The 18,825-nt window shown below is 33.2% G+C and overlaps 1 protein-coding gene across 5 annotated transcripts in view; it reads left to right on the top strand.

Moving 5' to 3' along the window:
• Window positions 1-18,825, top strand: part of LOC145258202 (rho GTPase-activating protein 7-like) — a 671,840-nt gene that overhangs the window by 414,433 nt on the left and 238,582 nt on the right. The window lies entirely within an intron of this gene.

The raw sequence follows: 18,825 nt of genomic DNA, 5'->3' as shown, positions 1-18,825 counted from the left end.
AACTACTTGGAATATTAAATTTGAAAATTAAAAAAAAAAAAAAAAATTTAGTAACATCAGATAAATAGTAAATTGTTTTCACTTTGCGTCTGGACGAGTCTATGATTACAAATAGGTAGTGACAGGTGATAACGGTCGTAGGGACAAGGCTATAATTATATAGACAAGCTGGGTTACTTTCTTCAGCTATCTTTATAATTTACTGTTAATGATAATATTTCTCTTGAAATGAAAGATGTCCCTAAGTTTTAATAATATAAAGAAAACATTGTCTCTTACTTCTTGCCATAAAAATTGACGACTAAATATTAAAAAAAAAAGTAAAAAAAAAAAGAACGTGTTTTTATTAGCAATTAGATGTTTATTAGAATTACATTTAAAAATTTAAATATTAAGTTTTTAAGATTGTTCAACTTTGAGTCGACACGATTGATTTTGGAACAATTCATTTTAAAATAGGTAAAATCATATATATATATATATATATATATATATATTACCTTAGAGACACTAATTTTTAATTTCTGTTTGTTTGCATTATGTCTGTAAGGTTTAATAATATGAAACAAATATTGGCTCTTCTTGCCATAAACATGGTAGACAGCTAAATATTCTTAAAAAAAAAAAACCCCAAAAAACGAATGTCACTTTTTTAATCTAAAATTGTAACAGATGTATATTAAATTTACATTAAAATTAGAAAATAAATGTAAATAAGTTTTTAAGATTATTTAAATTTCTAAAACGACAGGGTCGATTTTGGAACAATTCATCTTGAAATGGGTGAAATCTTTTTTTTTTTTTTATAACTTAGTGACACTAATTTTTAATTACTGTTTGTTTGCATTTTATCTCTGGCGATCAGACGACCTTATTTTTAAATTTTTATATTTAAAAGATAACTTACATCGATCGATGCCGCCATTCAGTCTCTAGAGACAATGGATACCCTCTGTAAGTATAACTGCACATGTAATTGTACATATGTACATGTATTATCATACAGTTATATACTAGCAGTTCAGCCCGGCTTTGTTCTGGCCCTATGTACTGTTTATAACTTTATGTGCATAGGTATATATATATATATATATATATATTAGTGTTAGGACGATTAATCGGAATCAAGAATCGGAAAAACTGGAGCTTTTTAGGGTATCGGGATCAGAAAAATTTTAGCCTATTTTCCGATGCCAAAACCGATTCCTTAAATTATCTTTTTTATTTAATTTTGGTTTAGGAAACGTCTTCCACTACTTATAGTAATAAAATTATAAATATTTATTGATTTAAACTTCCGGGAAGACTAAAATTTCTAGATCGTCCCCTCACAAGTGTTTTTACGTTTGAGAAAATATAGGCATATTTAAGATGTTTTTACCGTAATCAGGACAAAATAACACTTTTGTAGTATATATTTAGAGATTTATAAAGAATCGGAATCAGTAATTGTATTGAAATCGGGAATTTAGCATGGAATCAGTAATTGTATCAGAATCAGGAAAAAATATTGGACTCATCCCGCCACTAATATATATTAAAAAGTTTGACTCCTGTCCAGATAATCTACATCTAACATTTCAAGTGTTTAGACCCAAAATTGGCAGAGGAGTTTGGTAGAGTTTTCAAAGGTCAAATCGTTGAACTTTGACCTCTTGACAACCAAATTTCTGGCCAAAAAAAACCATTAAAAAGATTTTCCCAAATCTCAATACCCCTCATGTCAAATCTCGAGCCTGTAGATTGAAAATTGACAGTAGTTTGGTAGGGAAATGCACGCACGCACACACACACACACACACACACACACACAATTTCACTTTGATATATATATATATATATCAATCTCAATCACTGTATGTTGGTGCCTGGAGAGGTCATCTGGAATGAGCAAAATCATGTTAGTTAAAGTGACTGTGTTTTAATTCGGAATAATAACAATAATAGCTGCTCTAAAACAGCTGAGTGAGATAACTATCGGAGAGAGACAATGCTGCAATGCCGGACACATCTTGCAGTCATGAGCAACACAGGCCATGCACAAAAAATATATGAAACCAAAAATATTTAACTTGAAAGCAACTAAAAATATATTAATGTAAGTAATTTACAAGAATAAGATAAAAGATTTAATGAGTTTTATTAGAATAGCAAATAATAAATCACTGAAATTTGTTTGTTTCAGCATTGAAAAGTTAAAAAAAAAAAAAAAAAAACACGGGGTGGGGGGAATGCAAAATGACAGGAAATGAATCTAACAATAAATAATTAAGGTACCCAAATGTTAATCGGTAGAACAGGCCCACAGGTTGATAATGGCGTTTGGTCAGAATCACACCCTCCCTCCAACGAAAAAAAAAAAATTTGTATGATGTATGTACTCATGATGGAAAGAAAATACGCACCAAAAAATCGAGTAAATTGATCAGGTAGTTTAATTTTTATAAAAAAAATTAAAATTTTAAACGAATTTGAGTTTTTCTAATGCCCCTCTCCTCATGTTCAGAATGGTGTCCTAAAATCTTCCAAATTTGAATTATTTGGAGTTATCTCCCTTGTGTTCAACAATTTGCATAATTATTTTTTTTCTTTGGTTAATTATTTTATTTCTTCATTGTTCAAAACCACTTAGATTAATCTATAATTCCTGGAGGGTTGAAAAGTACTCGGACTTATGCTAAATATGGCGATTATCTGAACCAGTTCCTGCTAGAAGTGGAGACTGTTATTTGGAAGTTGGAAAGGATCGGAGAGAGAAAGTGCAAAGCGAGAGGGAGAGAGTGTGTGCAAAAAGAGTGCGTAAAGAGAAAGGGAGTGTCTAGAGAGAAAGGAAGTATAAAGAGCAGAACGGCAGTGAGAGAGAGAGAGGGATCAAACAGAAAGCAGACAAAATAGAGCAAAATTTAGAAAGGTTCGAACTGAAGAAAGAAAATCAAAGCAAATGTTTGATAAAGAAAAATGACCAATAGGCAAAAACAAATGCTATTTGTGATAAAAATTAAAAGTAATAATCAATTACTAAAATAACACAAACAGAAACATTGAAGCCAAGAATCAAGATGGATAAAACAAACCTTGTTATGGTTAACGTTTTGCTCAATGAAGTTTCACTGTTTTGATCTCCTTTATTTCAAACATGTTTGATGTTTTGACCTTTTGCCATAAAATCTTGCCCTGGATTTGATTCAATAATAATATGCATTTGTTTTAACTCAGACAGACATACATACAGAGAACAAAACGGGTTTGTTCTACAACAGACTAGTCATTCTCAATATTTCAAATATGGCCACCCATTTTAGAACAAGCAATCAGAAAGCCTTCCCAATTCTTAAAACATCTGATATACTCTTTTTTTGGTCAACCATCTGGCATATATTGCAATTATTGAATTAAATATTACTTATTCATAAAGTAACTATATAGGATGTAAATTCATGATTAATTTCCAATTTTTTCATAAAAAGCATCCAAAGCTACTACAAAAATTGATCAATTGCAAATCAATTCAAAATGATTTGAACACAAATTTCCACCGTTATGTAAATTAAGTTTATGAACTGATTTTAAAGAGAAGGCTCGTACTGCAGATTTTTGCTAGCAATTCCATCCTGGGCTTCGTTTTCGATAAGATTGAAAATTAAACAATATACTGTTAGAAATCCACCCAATAAATGTTACTGCAACATTAATTTGACCATTCTGAAGAACACATGCCACAATACTTATAGAAAAGACTGAGATTTACAAAATCATGTCTGTGAGAAAGAGAGATTGCGGAGAAGAAAGGATTGAGCTTATAAAATGCAGAAACGTATCTGTAATTTAATCATAAACACTAATATTCTTTGAGATTCACCAGCTCAAATATGACAACAGTATTTCATAACTTAATTTCAAACATATTTGGTGCTGAAATTTTCATTTCTATTGGATATTTTTAATGGTTTTAGGGAGCAAAATATGGGTACAGCCACCCAATTGAAAATTCAGATGTCTTAGATTTGTATTGAACTTGATCCATAGTTATTAGATGTCAATTAAGCAAGATTTCCTGAATTTCAATTTCTTAAAAACCTTCAATTTGAAATATTTTAAAGGATCAATATCATATAATAAATTTTGATAATAATTGGACTAAACCGACTGCTGGATGTCGCGATTTTTTTATTTTTTTTAATTTTTTATGTACATGTTATTTCTTTGTTTTTGTTCATGGAACAGTGGTAGAGGTTTAGGCTTCTTTCTATGTGGTCCTGATTTCGAATCTCGCTAGATTCAGCCACTCCGAGTCATAGATGATAAAACACGTGTCGGTGGATCATTATATTTAAAAAAAAAAAAAAAAAAAAAAAATATATATATATATATATATATATATATATATATGTATATCTCATAATTTAGTAATTTAACTTTTATGATGTGAAACGGTTAAATTTCATATCTAGAATTTTTATTATATGCAAGAGAAAGAATACATTTCAATAAGTATATTTCCTTAAGATACCCATTCCAGGAGTGGCAGAATTAATTCACCTACCAGACCAAGTTATCACTATATTTATATCCTATTACGAAGATTACTTATTCCAATTAATATCAAAATCTATTGCATGATATTGATTCTTGAACATAAGAAACTGAAATTCAGGGAATCTTGCTTAATTGATGTTTTCTAACTATGGATCAAGTTCAATACAAATCTAAGACATCTGAATTTTCAATGGGGTGGCTGTACCCATATTTTGCTCCCTAAAACCATTAAAAATATCCAATAGAAATGAAAATTTCAGCACCAAATATGTTTGAAATTAAGTTATGAAATACTGTTTTCATATTTGAGCTGGTGAATTTCAAAGAATATTAGTGTTCATGATCAAATTACAGATACGTTTCTGCATTTTATAAGCTCAATCCTTTCTTCTCCGCAATCTCTCTTTCTCACAGAGATGATTTTGTAAATCTCAGTCTTTTCTAAAAAAATTATGGTATGTGTTCTTCTGAATGGTCAAATAAATGTTGCGGTAACATTTATTGGGTGAATTTCTAACAATATTTTGTTTAATTTTCAATCTTATCGAAAACGAAGCCCAGGATAGAATTGCTAGCAAAAATCTGCAGTACGAGCCTTCTCTTTAAAATCAGTTCATAAACTTAATTTACATAACGGTGAAAATTTGTGTTCAAACCATTTTGAATTGATTTGCAATTGGTCAATTTTTGTAGTAGCTTTGGATGCTTTTTATGAAAAAATTGGAAATTAATTATGAATTTACATCCTGTTTAGTTACTTTATGAATAAGTAATATTTAATTCAAGAATCACAATATATGCCAAATTGTAAAAAAAATAATAATAAATAAATAAAATAAATAATAAAACAAAAATGAGTATATAAGATGTTTTAAGAATTGGAGATGCTTCCTGATTGCTTGCTTTAAAATGGGTGGCCATATTTGAAAGATTGGGAACGGCTAGTCTGTTGTAGAACAAACCCATTTTGTTCTTTGTATGTCTGTTTGTGTTAAGATCAAGTTAAAACAAATGCATATTATTATTGAATCAAATCCAGGGCAAGATTTTATAGCAAAAGGTCAAAACATCAAACATGTTTGAAATAAAGGAGATCAAAACGGTGAAACTTCATTGAGCAAAACGTTAACCATGACAAGGTTTGTTTTATCCATCTTGATTCTTGGCTTCAATGTTTCTGTTTGTGTTATTTTAGTAATTGATTATTACTTTTAATTTTTATCACAAATAGCATTTGTTTTTGTCTATTGGTCATTTTTCTTTATCAAACATTTGCTTTGTTTCTCTTTCTCCAGTTCGAACCTTTCTAAATTTTGCTCTATTTTGGTTGCTTTCTGTTCTTTCTTTTTGCTCCCTCTCTTTCTCTTCGTCGTTCTGGTCTCTCTGTCTGTCTCTCTCTCTCTCCGCTATTCTGCTTTTTATACTCCCTTTCTCTCTATGCTCTCTCTCTCCCTTTCTCTTTATGCTCTCTCTCTCTCTTTCTATCTCTATGCACTCTCGCTCTCTCTCTCTCTCTCCATCACCCCTTTAAATTCTATCACTCTTTTGCACACTTTTTTCTGTTCTCTTCTATTTTGCTTCAAAATCGGTCTTGAATTTAAAAATAAATAAATTCATCTATTATCTTGTTAAACTCTACTCGCAAATATTTAAACAGATTTCTTAATGCAAATGAATAGTAGGCTTGGTCTCAAGTCAAATGTTTTTCTAGGGGGGGGGGGGGAGAATAAGGTACGAACTCTCCATCCCATGAAGTCCGATCCTCTTTACTCCTCACATGACATAAATTCTATCAGTAAATCCGTTCTTTGTCTTTAGTCATTTGGATAAATCAACCTTTTGTGACGGAAAACATACTTGAAAATTCTCTTTTTTGTTTACTTGCATGGGTTGAAAACTGATTCCATTTCGTCATTCCCAATGAAAATCAATATGGCTCCAGACGACGTCATAGTTCGTCACATTTTGTATCCTAGAATAAAGATTTAAAAGAACCTTCATCCAACGTTCATCTCTTTTAATCTTTACTATTACATAAAAGGAATTTTGTGTGTGAGAGTTCGTTCCCTATGGACTCTGAAAAGGTTGGGCCGTTTTTTTTTGTTTTTTTTTCATGTCACATGAAGATACTTGATGTGTTTGGAGCTGTTCTTATGTAAGTTTTTGTATCGGAATGCATCTGATAAATATCGATAATCAAAAAAAAAACTTTACTTGCCTCCTCACAAGGGCAAAGTTAGACACAAGGTCGGTTTTTAATGTGGATAAAATCTAGCTCCTTAAAAAGGGGTATTCTGGATAGGAACAAAAATTAAAATTGTCTTGGTCAAGAAGGATTTCTCTTCCACTGATCGAGGACAGAAAACGTTAAGTGTAACATCAGAACAGATTCTACATTTTGTTCCTAGCCAAAAGATCAAGCTTTAACTGTTGACGGTTACTAAAACCTTAGTTTTTTTTGTTTTTGTTTTTTTTTCTGATTCACCCCTACTTGAAAAACTCCTGATTTATTTAAAAACAAAAAATTCTTTGTGTATCACATCTGAACTTTGATCTTGTGACAGCTAAATTCATTCTGTTTTGAGCAGAGGACTTAAAAGCTTTCATAATGCAATAAATATAATAAATCGTTTATAAGATTATACATTATAAGTATTGTGTGTGTGTGTGTGTGTGTGTGTGTGTGTGTGGAGCATAATCACATTAACACACCAGTTCCTATTAGGTCACCGAAGTTAAGCGACGTTGAGCCTGGTCAATACTAAAATGGGTGACCATTTGGTAATTCCAGGTGCTATATGTCCTCGGAGCCTGGAGAAATGGGCGCTGCCAGGCTATTCCTGGTCACAACACACTGTATGAAATAATGCAGTGCCTACGAACTCGACAGGTGTGTGTGTATATATATATATATATATATATATATATATATATATATATATATAAACAGGTTTTAGTGCCTATTTACTTGTCTCCCCACGATGACAAAAATACAAACTTTTTTTTTGTCAGGGGGTGGGGGCTTATCCAACCTCATCAAAATAGAACAAAGATTCTGCTTCAGTGAAGGATTTCTCTATATTCTGACCGAGAACAGATACTATACTTTGAGCCAAACCTAAAGGCCAGAGAGAGAGAGAGAAAGAAAAAAACATGCACACATATTCAACGTTAATAATGCAGTGTAAACCAAAAATATCCGTGTTCGAGATATATATATATAATCTTAAATTTGAATGTGAAATTGTTTGTATTCAGTTAGAACATAGAATTTATTTATTTTTTTTAATTTATTTTTTTTGGAGGGAGGGGGTGGATATTACCTATATTAGATGAGTGTGGTTGGGGAGATCTATGATGTTGGTATAGTAAAATCACTATCATGAATTTTGCTAACGTTATTATCTCGCTGATATCATAGTCCCAACCAATATCATATGCGCTGCAGTCTCTCACTCATTCGTTAGAATCTTTTGTACAAGCACATACAAACGCACACACACACACACACACATATATATATATATTGTTAATTCTATACAAAAATAAATTATTCATCATAAAAGTAAAAATATCAAATCGTTTAATTAAATAGAAGCTGTATCAAAAATATATTGAACATTTTTACAAATCCTCCGTGTTAACTTATGCTAATTCGATCTACAAAAGTACTTTAGCAAAGCAATACTAACATAAATCATGGTTGATTCTATATATACACAAAATTCACACGTGTTGCATAAAAAAGTAATAGTAAAATACAAAAAAATTGTTTGCAAAATTTTAAACACAGTCGCCATTTTATTTCTGGCTTAGAAGTTATTAGAGTTATTTCCCTTTACTTCTGCCTGTTAAGAGTGTTTATCTTCTCCAAACCACGTTTCCTTTTTAATATCATGTACATCCTGAAGGCATTCTCACGTAGACCAGTAGTTTGTTATTTGCATTTTCTTGAACGCTTTTGTTAATAAGCACGATCTCATCTTGCACAAATACTTCAATCGAGATCTCCCATAACAAATGTTTATTGTTTAAAAAAAAATAATAAAAAGTAATAAATGGAAATATTTTTTAAATATCCGTTTACTTACCTCCCCACGAGGGCAGAAATAGATACATACAAGTTCAGTTTTTAATGCCAAGAAATCTATCTCCCTAAAGAAGCGGATTAGTACAAAAAAATTAAAATGGTATCTGTCTAGAAAGATTTATTCAATGACTTAGGAGAGGAACAGGTGCCTTGATCTTAGCCCAACTATATTAATAAAATTGAACAATGTGTGTATGTGTGTATTCCGCCGTTGCGTGACTTACATGTTTTTTTATTTTTTATTTTTGTAATCTCTATTATGAAAGGAACGTTGTGTATGTAAGTTCATTGCCTATGGACTTGAAAATGGCTGGGCCGATTTTTATGAAATTTCACACAAATGTACCTTATGTGTCTGGAGGTGTTCTTAGATTTTGTATCGGAATGTCTTCAATAAGTATCGATAATTGAAATAATCCGATGAAAGAAGGAACAGGCGATTTTGATCAAAAGTAGCACCTTACAACCTAATATCACAAGTGCATTTGAGTAGTTTTATCACAAGTGCATTTGAGTAGTTTTATTACCACACAAACCAAAAGGCTCAACATATAAAATCAACAGTAAGTTCTTTGATATGACAGGGGCACGGTCGAAATGTTTCTTTTTAGAACACAATTAATACTTGACTGTTATTTTTAAACTTTTATTCAAGCTATTATATATAAAAAATAAGTTCATAAAATGAACAGTATGTTCTCTACAGCGCAATGTTTACTACAATGTATTGTGAACTGTCTGCGGGGAGGCATATGAAGCTTCCTCTCGGTGCACCACGTTGAGTCCCCAACTAAAGCAAGCAATCAATGGATTTGATTACAAAAAAAAAAAAAAATGGACGATTTTAAAGATTTCGATAACAATAAAAATATGGAAGCGTGAAACATTCATTGATCATAAATAGGGCTGTGACAACAGCATATTCTTTTCATTGTTTTGACTCTCGAGTATATATCCGACACAGTTAGGCACAATCAATCAACCGAGAACCACATCACTTTATCTAAAAACATAAGATATCAATGGATATATACCTGAGAATCAAAAAATCATTCGATCGCGGGCAACGGCGGGTTTCCTTGCTAGTTTACTATAAGACGAATATTTATTGAAATAAAAAAGAAAATGCAATACTTTAAAGTACTAAAACATTTTGAAAAGATCCCATTTAAAAAAATTGATTACAAAATTAAGTCCACTAGTATGCATTTCAATTTCTTTGTAAACAAATCAACCACTTTGATCTTTTTGTTAATAAGAAAAGAGAATTAAAAAAAAAGAATGAATTACTTTGCAACCATTAGTAGAGCTGTGACAACAGCATATTCTTTTCATTGTTTTGACTCTTGAGTATATATATCCGTTAATATCTTATGTTTTTATATAAACTGATGTGGTTCTCAGTTGATTGACTGTCTTACTGTGTCGGATATATACGCGAGAGTTAAAAGAATGAAAAGAATATTCTGTTGTCACAGCCGTAGTCATAACTGGGTAAAAGTCTTAAGTAATTCGTCATTGTATTCTTAGTATCCTCGATAGTCTGAATTTAACTTTTCAACTCCACAAGGACGTTGCTGAAAACTAAATGTACTCCGTACTTTATCTGTTACGTCACGGGTTGTTGCGATGAGAACAATAATCTGAATAATTTAAGGGATCCAACTTATCAAGCTTCATCTAAAAAAAAAAAAGTTAGAAAATAAGAAACAACCATGTTGGACAGTGTCTAAACTGTTGCTACTACTGTCCACCAAACTCCAACCCCTGTCCCATCCCCGCAATATTGCATCCCTCTGCTTATTTTGCAAGTATTTTAATGCGATGTGCTCTAACAAACTTGTAGCACTTTGACGTATATACCCCCGATTAACCCGACAAGCAACAAAATCGCACCCCTACACTGTAGAGATCCATAGATGCCGGAAGGCCTTGTACGCTAATAGCTTCTTCCCTCAGACTTAACTTATGGAATTCCTTTCCGGGTTCCCTGCTTCCCTGACTGTAATGATATGCAGGAGTTAAAATGTCATGTGAACAGACATCTCGCTGCTCAACATAGTGCCCCTGTAGTTTGGTTATTTCATCTTAATGAAGTAATGCTAAAGAAAAGAAAGAAAAGGATCACCAGCATGGGTTATCTATTTTGTTTAAACAAAATTGTTTATGTACGTCTAGGTATGCATATATATGTAGGTATATATGTATCTGAGAAGAGAGGGTCAGAGGCCAAGTTATTTTTTTTTTGGGGGGGGGGAGAAAAACACAAGTTCCATTCATGATTTCACATTTGGCTTCAGAGAAGAAATAAAAGATAAACTTGAAAAGCCAGACTGAAATAGATAAGAGAAATAGTAAGAAGCCACCTAATGAAACGCATTCAGTCATTTACTCTTTTTTTTTTTTTTTCATTCATAGTTTATTAGCAGAGAGACGTAGACAGACAAAACAGTGTCACATATTCATTCATTCAGTTAAACAGTGAAAGGTTGTTACAATCAATCTATTTATTTCCACTATCTTTGGATCTATGTCCTCTTACGGTATTTCACTTAATAAGTTTACCCAACCAGGATATGCCCTATATATTATGACCTTCTCCCAAAATTATACCCTCACCAATAATTATATATATATATATATATATATATATATATATATATATAAAGTTATATATGTTTATATATCTGTATGCGCAGGATTCACGTTCAAACTAATTAACCGATCATTATGAATTTATGAACACAAATAGTGGACATAAGGATTTGATAATGTGGACTGTACTTATTTTAATTTCATGCAAAACGGGGTAGAAAATGGATGGAACGTCTTTGTGAAAATTCCAATACCTCTGTTTTATTGTGAAATCTTGACAATAGGCTTTACACATCAATTAATAAATACTCACCAAATTTCAATTTCTTTGGAGTATTTTAAAGAAGTTTTAGGGGGTGTAATATGAACATGACGTCACATTTGAAAATTCAGATTGGCGTTCAATTCGATCCATAGTAATTAGCCATCGATGAAGTGAAATTTCCTGAATTCCAATTTTTCAAGTTTACTCCTTAAATTTTAAACATTTTCTAAATCCTGTAATAGAGTATTAGCTTTAGTCTAATCATTTCTTGATTTTTTTTTTTTTTTTAAATCTTTGTAAGGGGACATAAGTGATGCAAAATTTTTCTGTCCACGGAAGTAATTATTTTTATATACTTATAGACTCTAGTGTTTCATGCTCGCACAATCATGAGTGTAAAAGATGATGATCAATGCTGTTTGAAGGATTCGACCCCCCCCCCCCCGTAACAAAACCACTTTTGACTCCATTAGTAAAGAACATACCCTAGGGCCACCGTTCATCGCCACGATATTAAGGGAAATTTTAATGAAGCTTACCGTTTTCAAATACAGGCATTCTTAGATTGATCAAGTAACTAGTTGGTAAGTTACAGGAAGGAAGTTACAATCTTGCACACAGGGCTAGATGACTAACTTTTTCAGTTTCCCCAGACAGTGATCGACTTTAAGAATCTTTTATTTGTTAAAGAGGTGACAATAATGTAATCCATAAACAATTTCGCCGTTTCACAGCTCTTCAGTGTGGCTAAACAAGCAATTACTTCAAATTGGGATCAGAGCTCAGTCGCCTAGGTGACAGTTGCCACTTTTAACCCTCTTGTCTTTTGCTGCCGCTAAGTTGGTTAAATTACATTGTTAAATGCAGGAGTCTTCATTTTGTTTTCATAAAAGCATTGCATTATATGCTAATGGTTGTTTATTTCACTCTATAGTCTTCACAATTCAAAAGGGAGCGCATATTTAGTTATCTACATATACTGTTTTGTTGTATTACAGTTCTTTAGTGTGGCTGGACAAGCAACTGCCTTAAGCTGGGATCGAAACGTAACCACCTAGATAACAGTCAGTATTTCTAACCGCTACGCCAGTTGGCTGTTGCTAAATAGGTAGATATTAGTCTAATTCTGTATTTTTTGGAGAACTACAGGGTGGAACGATAAAGTTGTCGCCCTAATGAAAATCACACTGCAGGTTTATTTTAAAACTTTTATTGAAAAAAAAATCAATTCCGGTAACTTGATTATGTAGTAGTGTTTAAATCTATTCAATTCCTTCAGCCTTAATCATCACCTTGATACAAGTTTGAAACTAGGAGCATGCCTTTTCCATAAGTACTGGCGGGTGCTCTGTGAATATTTAGTGGATGGCAGCGATCAGGTTGACTTTGGTGTTGTGGGAAGTCATGTTAGTGATGTTTTCGACATATGCCTGAATGAAGTAGTCCAACGGAGTTGGATCAGGGGAGGAGGGGGCCCAGTGAGAAAAGGGTGCAAAGTCGTAACACTCCTTTTGAAATCAAGCTTGGATCTCTTTGGACTTGTGGTCCAGCACTAAATCCTGCTGCCAAACCTAGGGTCTTCCAGCGGCCACCTGATTGCACCAGGGGATCACCGCACTCTTCAGTACATTCAGATAAACTTTGGTGTGAACTTTCAAACCAACTTCGAAGATGTGAGGTGGCATGATTTGTCCCTCACTTGAAACCATGCCAAAGACCATAACCGTTGGTTGTCTGATGCATTGAGCTGTGCCTTCAAGCATTGAACTATACGAATTTGCATTTTGAAGGTGCTGGCAATGGTCCTGTTGTAATACCTTGAATCGCTATAGAGCATGAGTTGTACAGCAGCGCATCTCTGATCTCGCTTGTTGAACATCGTGTCACTTTCAGACATAATAGAAGGCTCCTATTGTTCTCGGGATTTATACATAACTGGCCAACTAGTAGATAATCTGCAACAAAAAAGAAAACCGGTTTTCATCAAACGGAAATGGAATCATGTCTTTTCTTGTGTGACAATTTTATCCTTCCACCCTGTATACAAGTTATACTAGTTTAGATTAAACTAATTAAAAAATACATATGGAAGAACCCAGTTAAAAATTTTTTTTTTTTACAAAGTAGTCATCACTTATCAAGACCCGGAGGTCACTCGAGGATAAGGGTTAATGAGTGAACAGTTGTCAGGGGGAACATGTAGTAATCGTTAGTGGAAATTTGGTAAATTGGATTTCTTAAGGAGACAGTTTAAGAATTTGTTTATGTTGGACTTAAAGACTACTAAATTGTAGTCTGCTAGAAAACAGGCAAACGGAAGAAAGTTCCAGAGGTGTGCAATTCTAAGAAGCTTCCTTCTTGGAATCTACGTTTAGGTTTAGTCACAGATAAAGAGTGGGGGAAATTATTAACGGTGCTTTCGACTAGACGAGTGTTTTTCGTGAAAGTTTGATGGGGGGGGGGGCATAGATTGGAGCTTAGATGAGCACTTGCCATGAAAATAACAGTAAAGCAGAGAAAGACTCGCAACATCTCTTTTGTGGGAAAGAGGTTGCAGGGAAGAAAAAAGGGGCATCCCCCACTAGGATACGAAGTCTCTTTTCAACTCTGTCAAGACAGGATAAGGTCTTTCTAGCAGCTCCTGCCTAGATGAGGCAACAGTACTCCATCCTTGGATGTACCTGACTTTTATATGGATAAAGAATTACATCAGCAGTGAGATATTTAATGGAGCGGTAGAAGGATCCCACCATTTTTCCAGCTACCTTGGACATAGATTTAATGTACGTGTATTATTTCAAATGCTGATTAATTTACACATATTACACTAAGATTAAATGAAAATCATCCGAGTTACATTAATTATCTAGAAAACAAAAGAAGAAAACGTTGCAAATGTTTGGCAAGAATTATTCCATTATATCTTAGCACCACATAGAACAGTAAGTCTGTTTTTTATTTTTTTATTTTGTGGGAGGGAGGGGCTGTTTACTATTGTTTTAAACGACAGAAGCAGATGTCCTCTGTAAATCTACTTGAATGTATTGGTTCGAAGAATTCATCTGTGAAATTCTTCATCTTTTTTAATGGCTCCTTACAGAGATAATAGGAATGGTTCCAGTTCAGTTGGAATGCACTTTGCGTCTAGCTTTAAATATTTGTGGGTAGGGTAATGATGACCGTGGTGAGAACTTTTGCAAAGGCAGCGGGGGGGGGGGTCAAACTTAGTGGTAATCTTAGCTACAGGCTGCATTATTAGTTAGGGTCCTAAGAACGTATTCTTCTTTGTCGTATTATTTTTTGTTTTTGCAAACGCGTTCTGTGGGAGTGCTATCAACGGAGAAACAGAAAAGTAAGAACATTTTTTTTTTCTGACAACTAATATGGTTGAATGATTTGCTTGTAGAACATTTTCAATCTTGTCTCTTGGACTTTTTTCTGATATTTTTTTTTTTTTGTGCTCTTATCTGATGTAGCGTTTATCTATATCTTTTGATTTGTGTCTTTCATGATTAAATGAAAAAAAAAAGGGGGTGCCTTCACCTGCTAACAACATGGTCAAAATGGGTGACAAGGGGAGACAATCAAAGTCGTTAAATAGCTTTTTTCTTTTTTTTTTCTGTGTGGAAGCGTTGTTTTATTTGAATAAATCTATAATTTAAAAAGCCAGTGCACGCGGTATTTTTGAAAATAAACATTAATTTGTAAGAGCATAATTGGTTCGTAACACTATGCAGTATACATTGTAGCTACCAGTAAAGCTAAAATCTATAGATCATCCCCACAAGAGAACATATCTGAATATTTAATGTGTGTGTGTGTGTGTGCTTTTATATGGTAATCCGGAATTAATAACAGCTTTGAATAAATGCCTCCGTTCAGCTTCAAAAGATAAAGGATATCCCCTGTAGGGGCAGCTGTATTGTGTATCGAAGGTTGCACAATCTCCAACCACACCTCTCCTGAATCGGCACCGCTCGAGTCTGTTGGCAATGAGAAGTCCAAGACGACTGGAAACAGTGCCGAGATAAGCGGATAAGCGGAGAACATATACAGCACCTGGAAGTTCCAAATGGTCACCCATCTGGTAATGGGCAGGCTTATTGTTGCTTAACTTCAGTGATCTGACGGGAACCAGTGTGTTAAATGTGATTGTGCCATATAGATAACAACTTTATAGTTAAATATTTAGAGATTTATAAAGAATCAAAATCTGTACTTGTGTTGAAGTCAGGAATTTAGTACATAATTGTTAATTGTATTGGAATCAGGAAAAATATTGGAATCCATCCCATCACTAATATATATTGGAAGTTGAATATTGGACTGCAGACTCAAGGTTATTTTGTAATTGGTTTCGACTATTTGTAATTTCATATGCTGATGATTGCATAAGTATGAAATATTAGTGTCTCGTTAAAATATATATATATGGGGGGGGTAGTATTTATGAAGGGTAATAGCAATGCAAAAAAAACAAAAAAAAACTAAATGATGAAAGTGTAAACAAAAGTAAACAATCAAAGACTTGGGTTAAGAATCTCCAGAAAATCTATTTTTTAAAAGATCTTTCACATATCAAATCAGTAAATATGGAACTTGCTGTTATTTATTAATATAAATAATTGGGATAGTGTAACATCTTTGACATTTTCGGGAGTGAACCTCCCCTTTTCAATAAGAATGCAAAAGTGGGCCTGTCAAACAGATTAAATATAAAGATAATGTCCCTCTGATGAAATGACCACAGACCAAAAATAGTAAGAGCGCAACAAATACTAAAATAATTAGTGCTGGGATGATTAATCGGAATCGGGAATTGAAAAAATCAGAACTTTTTGGTCTATCGGAATTGGGAAAATTTGTATCTATTTTCTGATGCTAAAAACAATGCTTTTTCATTGTATCTGATTTTGGTTAAAACTTAATTTTACTATGGGGCGTATTAGTGATAAAATGATAAATATTTATTGATTTGAAGCTACTAATAAAACTAAAATCTACAAATCATCTCCATAAGTGTATTTATATCTTTAGGAAATTATATGTACATATTTCATGGTTTTTGCAGTAACTCCCCCCCCTTCCCCACAAAACTCTATATTGACAAATTTAAAATTATCTGAATCGATAAATGTACTAGAATCGGAAATTTAGAAGAGAATCAGTAATTTTATTGGAATCAGAAAAAATATTGGAATCATCTCATCACTAAATATAATAATATGCTTTAATTTTATTTATATATTTTTACAACTTCAAATAAAAGAACAGCTTCTACAGTAAATAAATTCCTATTTTCTGAAGAGTCTATAATGAATAAATTCAGTATTGACATACAAATAACTGATTGGTTCTACATGACAAAACAGTTGCTGTAAAAATATGGAATATCTGACACGTTGAAAGAAATTTAAAAAAATAAATAAAAGTTTGGAATTTGAAATGTACCTGTATTATCTATGCTCCTATATATCTGGGGGGGGGTAGGGTGTATTAATATTTATATTAAAACCTCTTTTTTTTCTATTTATTTAAAAAAATACAACTTTTTTATACATCGGTCATAGAATTGCATTCACTAGCACAAGATCTAGCTAATTTGCATATTCTTTAAAACATTCATTTTAATTAATTCCCTATTAGTTTTTTTTTCAGTTTTCTTATGGGATGATCATCTATAGTTGATTATTTATTATGTGTAATTATATTAATGCAGGTATTCTAGATGATTTATCATCGTAATAACTGGCTCCTTGCCCAGACCAATGTGACTCTTCCTCTCCAGACCTTCCTGTCTTCCATCAGCTGCCTCAGATCTTCAGGTTCACAGTTGGCGCTGTGTGCTATTTGCTGGATGTATGTGGATCTAGGTCGTCCTTTGCTTGCACGTCCGTGTCGTGGAGTCCATAGCAATACATCACTCACCAATTCATGCTTGCTCCTCATACAATGACCAGCAAATCGTAGGCGTCTTTCTCTGATGGTATTATATATGGCAGATAGGTTACCATAAAGTTGCTGCTCTGTGGGATGACTTTGCCAAGATATATTTAATACTGTTTGTAGCATACGGGTGTATGTGTCATCTAGTTTTTTTCCGATCTTTTGGTGAGTGTCCAGGTTGTAGCACCGTAAACAAGGACAGACTCTACCACTTCCCTGAAGAACCGCCTTTTCAGTTTGTTAGTTAGTCTCTAAGTCCATACTGAACGTAGCCCATCCAATGTGGTCCATGCTTTTGAGATGCGAATTTTGATATCTCTCTCTGTTGAAACTATGTTGCTGCCCAGATATGTAAACTCAGCAACTTCTTTCAGTGTTGATCCAACCAGAGTCCTGATCTTTCCTTTCACATCGAAAGTCATAAACTTTGTCTTATCCGCATTAGTGTGGAGACCATTGGTCTCCACATATGATTTATACTTGTGTAATATTTGTTTAAAAAGTTTTGCCTACCAAACTCCAAGAGTTTTTGGTCTACAGACATGAAACTTCATGTAAGGTATTTGAACCCATGCAAAACTTTATATTGGTGTTTTAGCCCAGGAAAAAAAACCCTGACGTCTATGCTGTTACGACCACCGCCAAACCGAAAGTGACATTTTTTTTTTTAAATTAAGGCTAGACAATCGAAAGGAGAGGATGACTTTCAAAAATATCGGCGAAAAAAGCGACCCCCCTCCGTAGAAAAGTGTCCAGTTTAAGGTGAAGATATTAATATTTTTAGCCAATTTTTCGGTATTTGACATCTGAAAGGTCGAACTTCAAAAGAATACTGATCTTGAGAAAATCTGTCGCCTCTGTCGAAAGTGTTGGGCAGATATGCAAACATACATACATACATTTATATATTGGTAACTAAAAATTTTTAATCCAAACCAATGAATAAGATTGCCCTATCTCTGAATACCCTTTATGTAAAATTTCAAATGTTTAGACCAGAAATTGTCTGAGTAATTTGATAGAGACCGCAGAGGTAATTTTTTTTTTAACTTTGACCCCTTAACATTTACTGTTTTGGGCTCAAATCAAGTTATTAAGTTAGATCCATGTCCAAGGAACCTATATCTAAAATTTCAAGTGTTTAGACCCCAAATTGTCGGAGCAGTTTGGTAGAGTTCTCAAAGGTCAAATCGTTGAACTTTGACCCCTTAACAGCCAAATTTCTGGCCGAAAACCAATCACATAGATTTTCTCAAATCTCAGTACCCTGTATATCAAATTTCGAGTCTGTAGACTTTAAATTGACAGTTATTGCGTAGGGAAATGTACACAGACAGACACACAGGCACGTTCACTTTTCTATATATACTAGCATTTCAGCCCGGTATTGCCC

This window comes from Euprymna scolopes, chromosome 3 (genome assembly GCF_053919585.1).
Source record: "Euprymna scolopes isolate OS-2025 chromosome 3, ASM5391958v1, whole genome shotgun sequence".
Taxonomy (NCBI): domain Eukaryota; kingdom Metazoa; phylum Mollusca; class Cephalopoda; order Sepiida; family Sepiolidae; genus Euprymna; species Euprymna scolopes.
The sequence above is the reverse complement of the archived record's forward strand: the minus strand, read 5'-3'. Positions and strand labels throughout refer to the sequence as shown.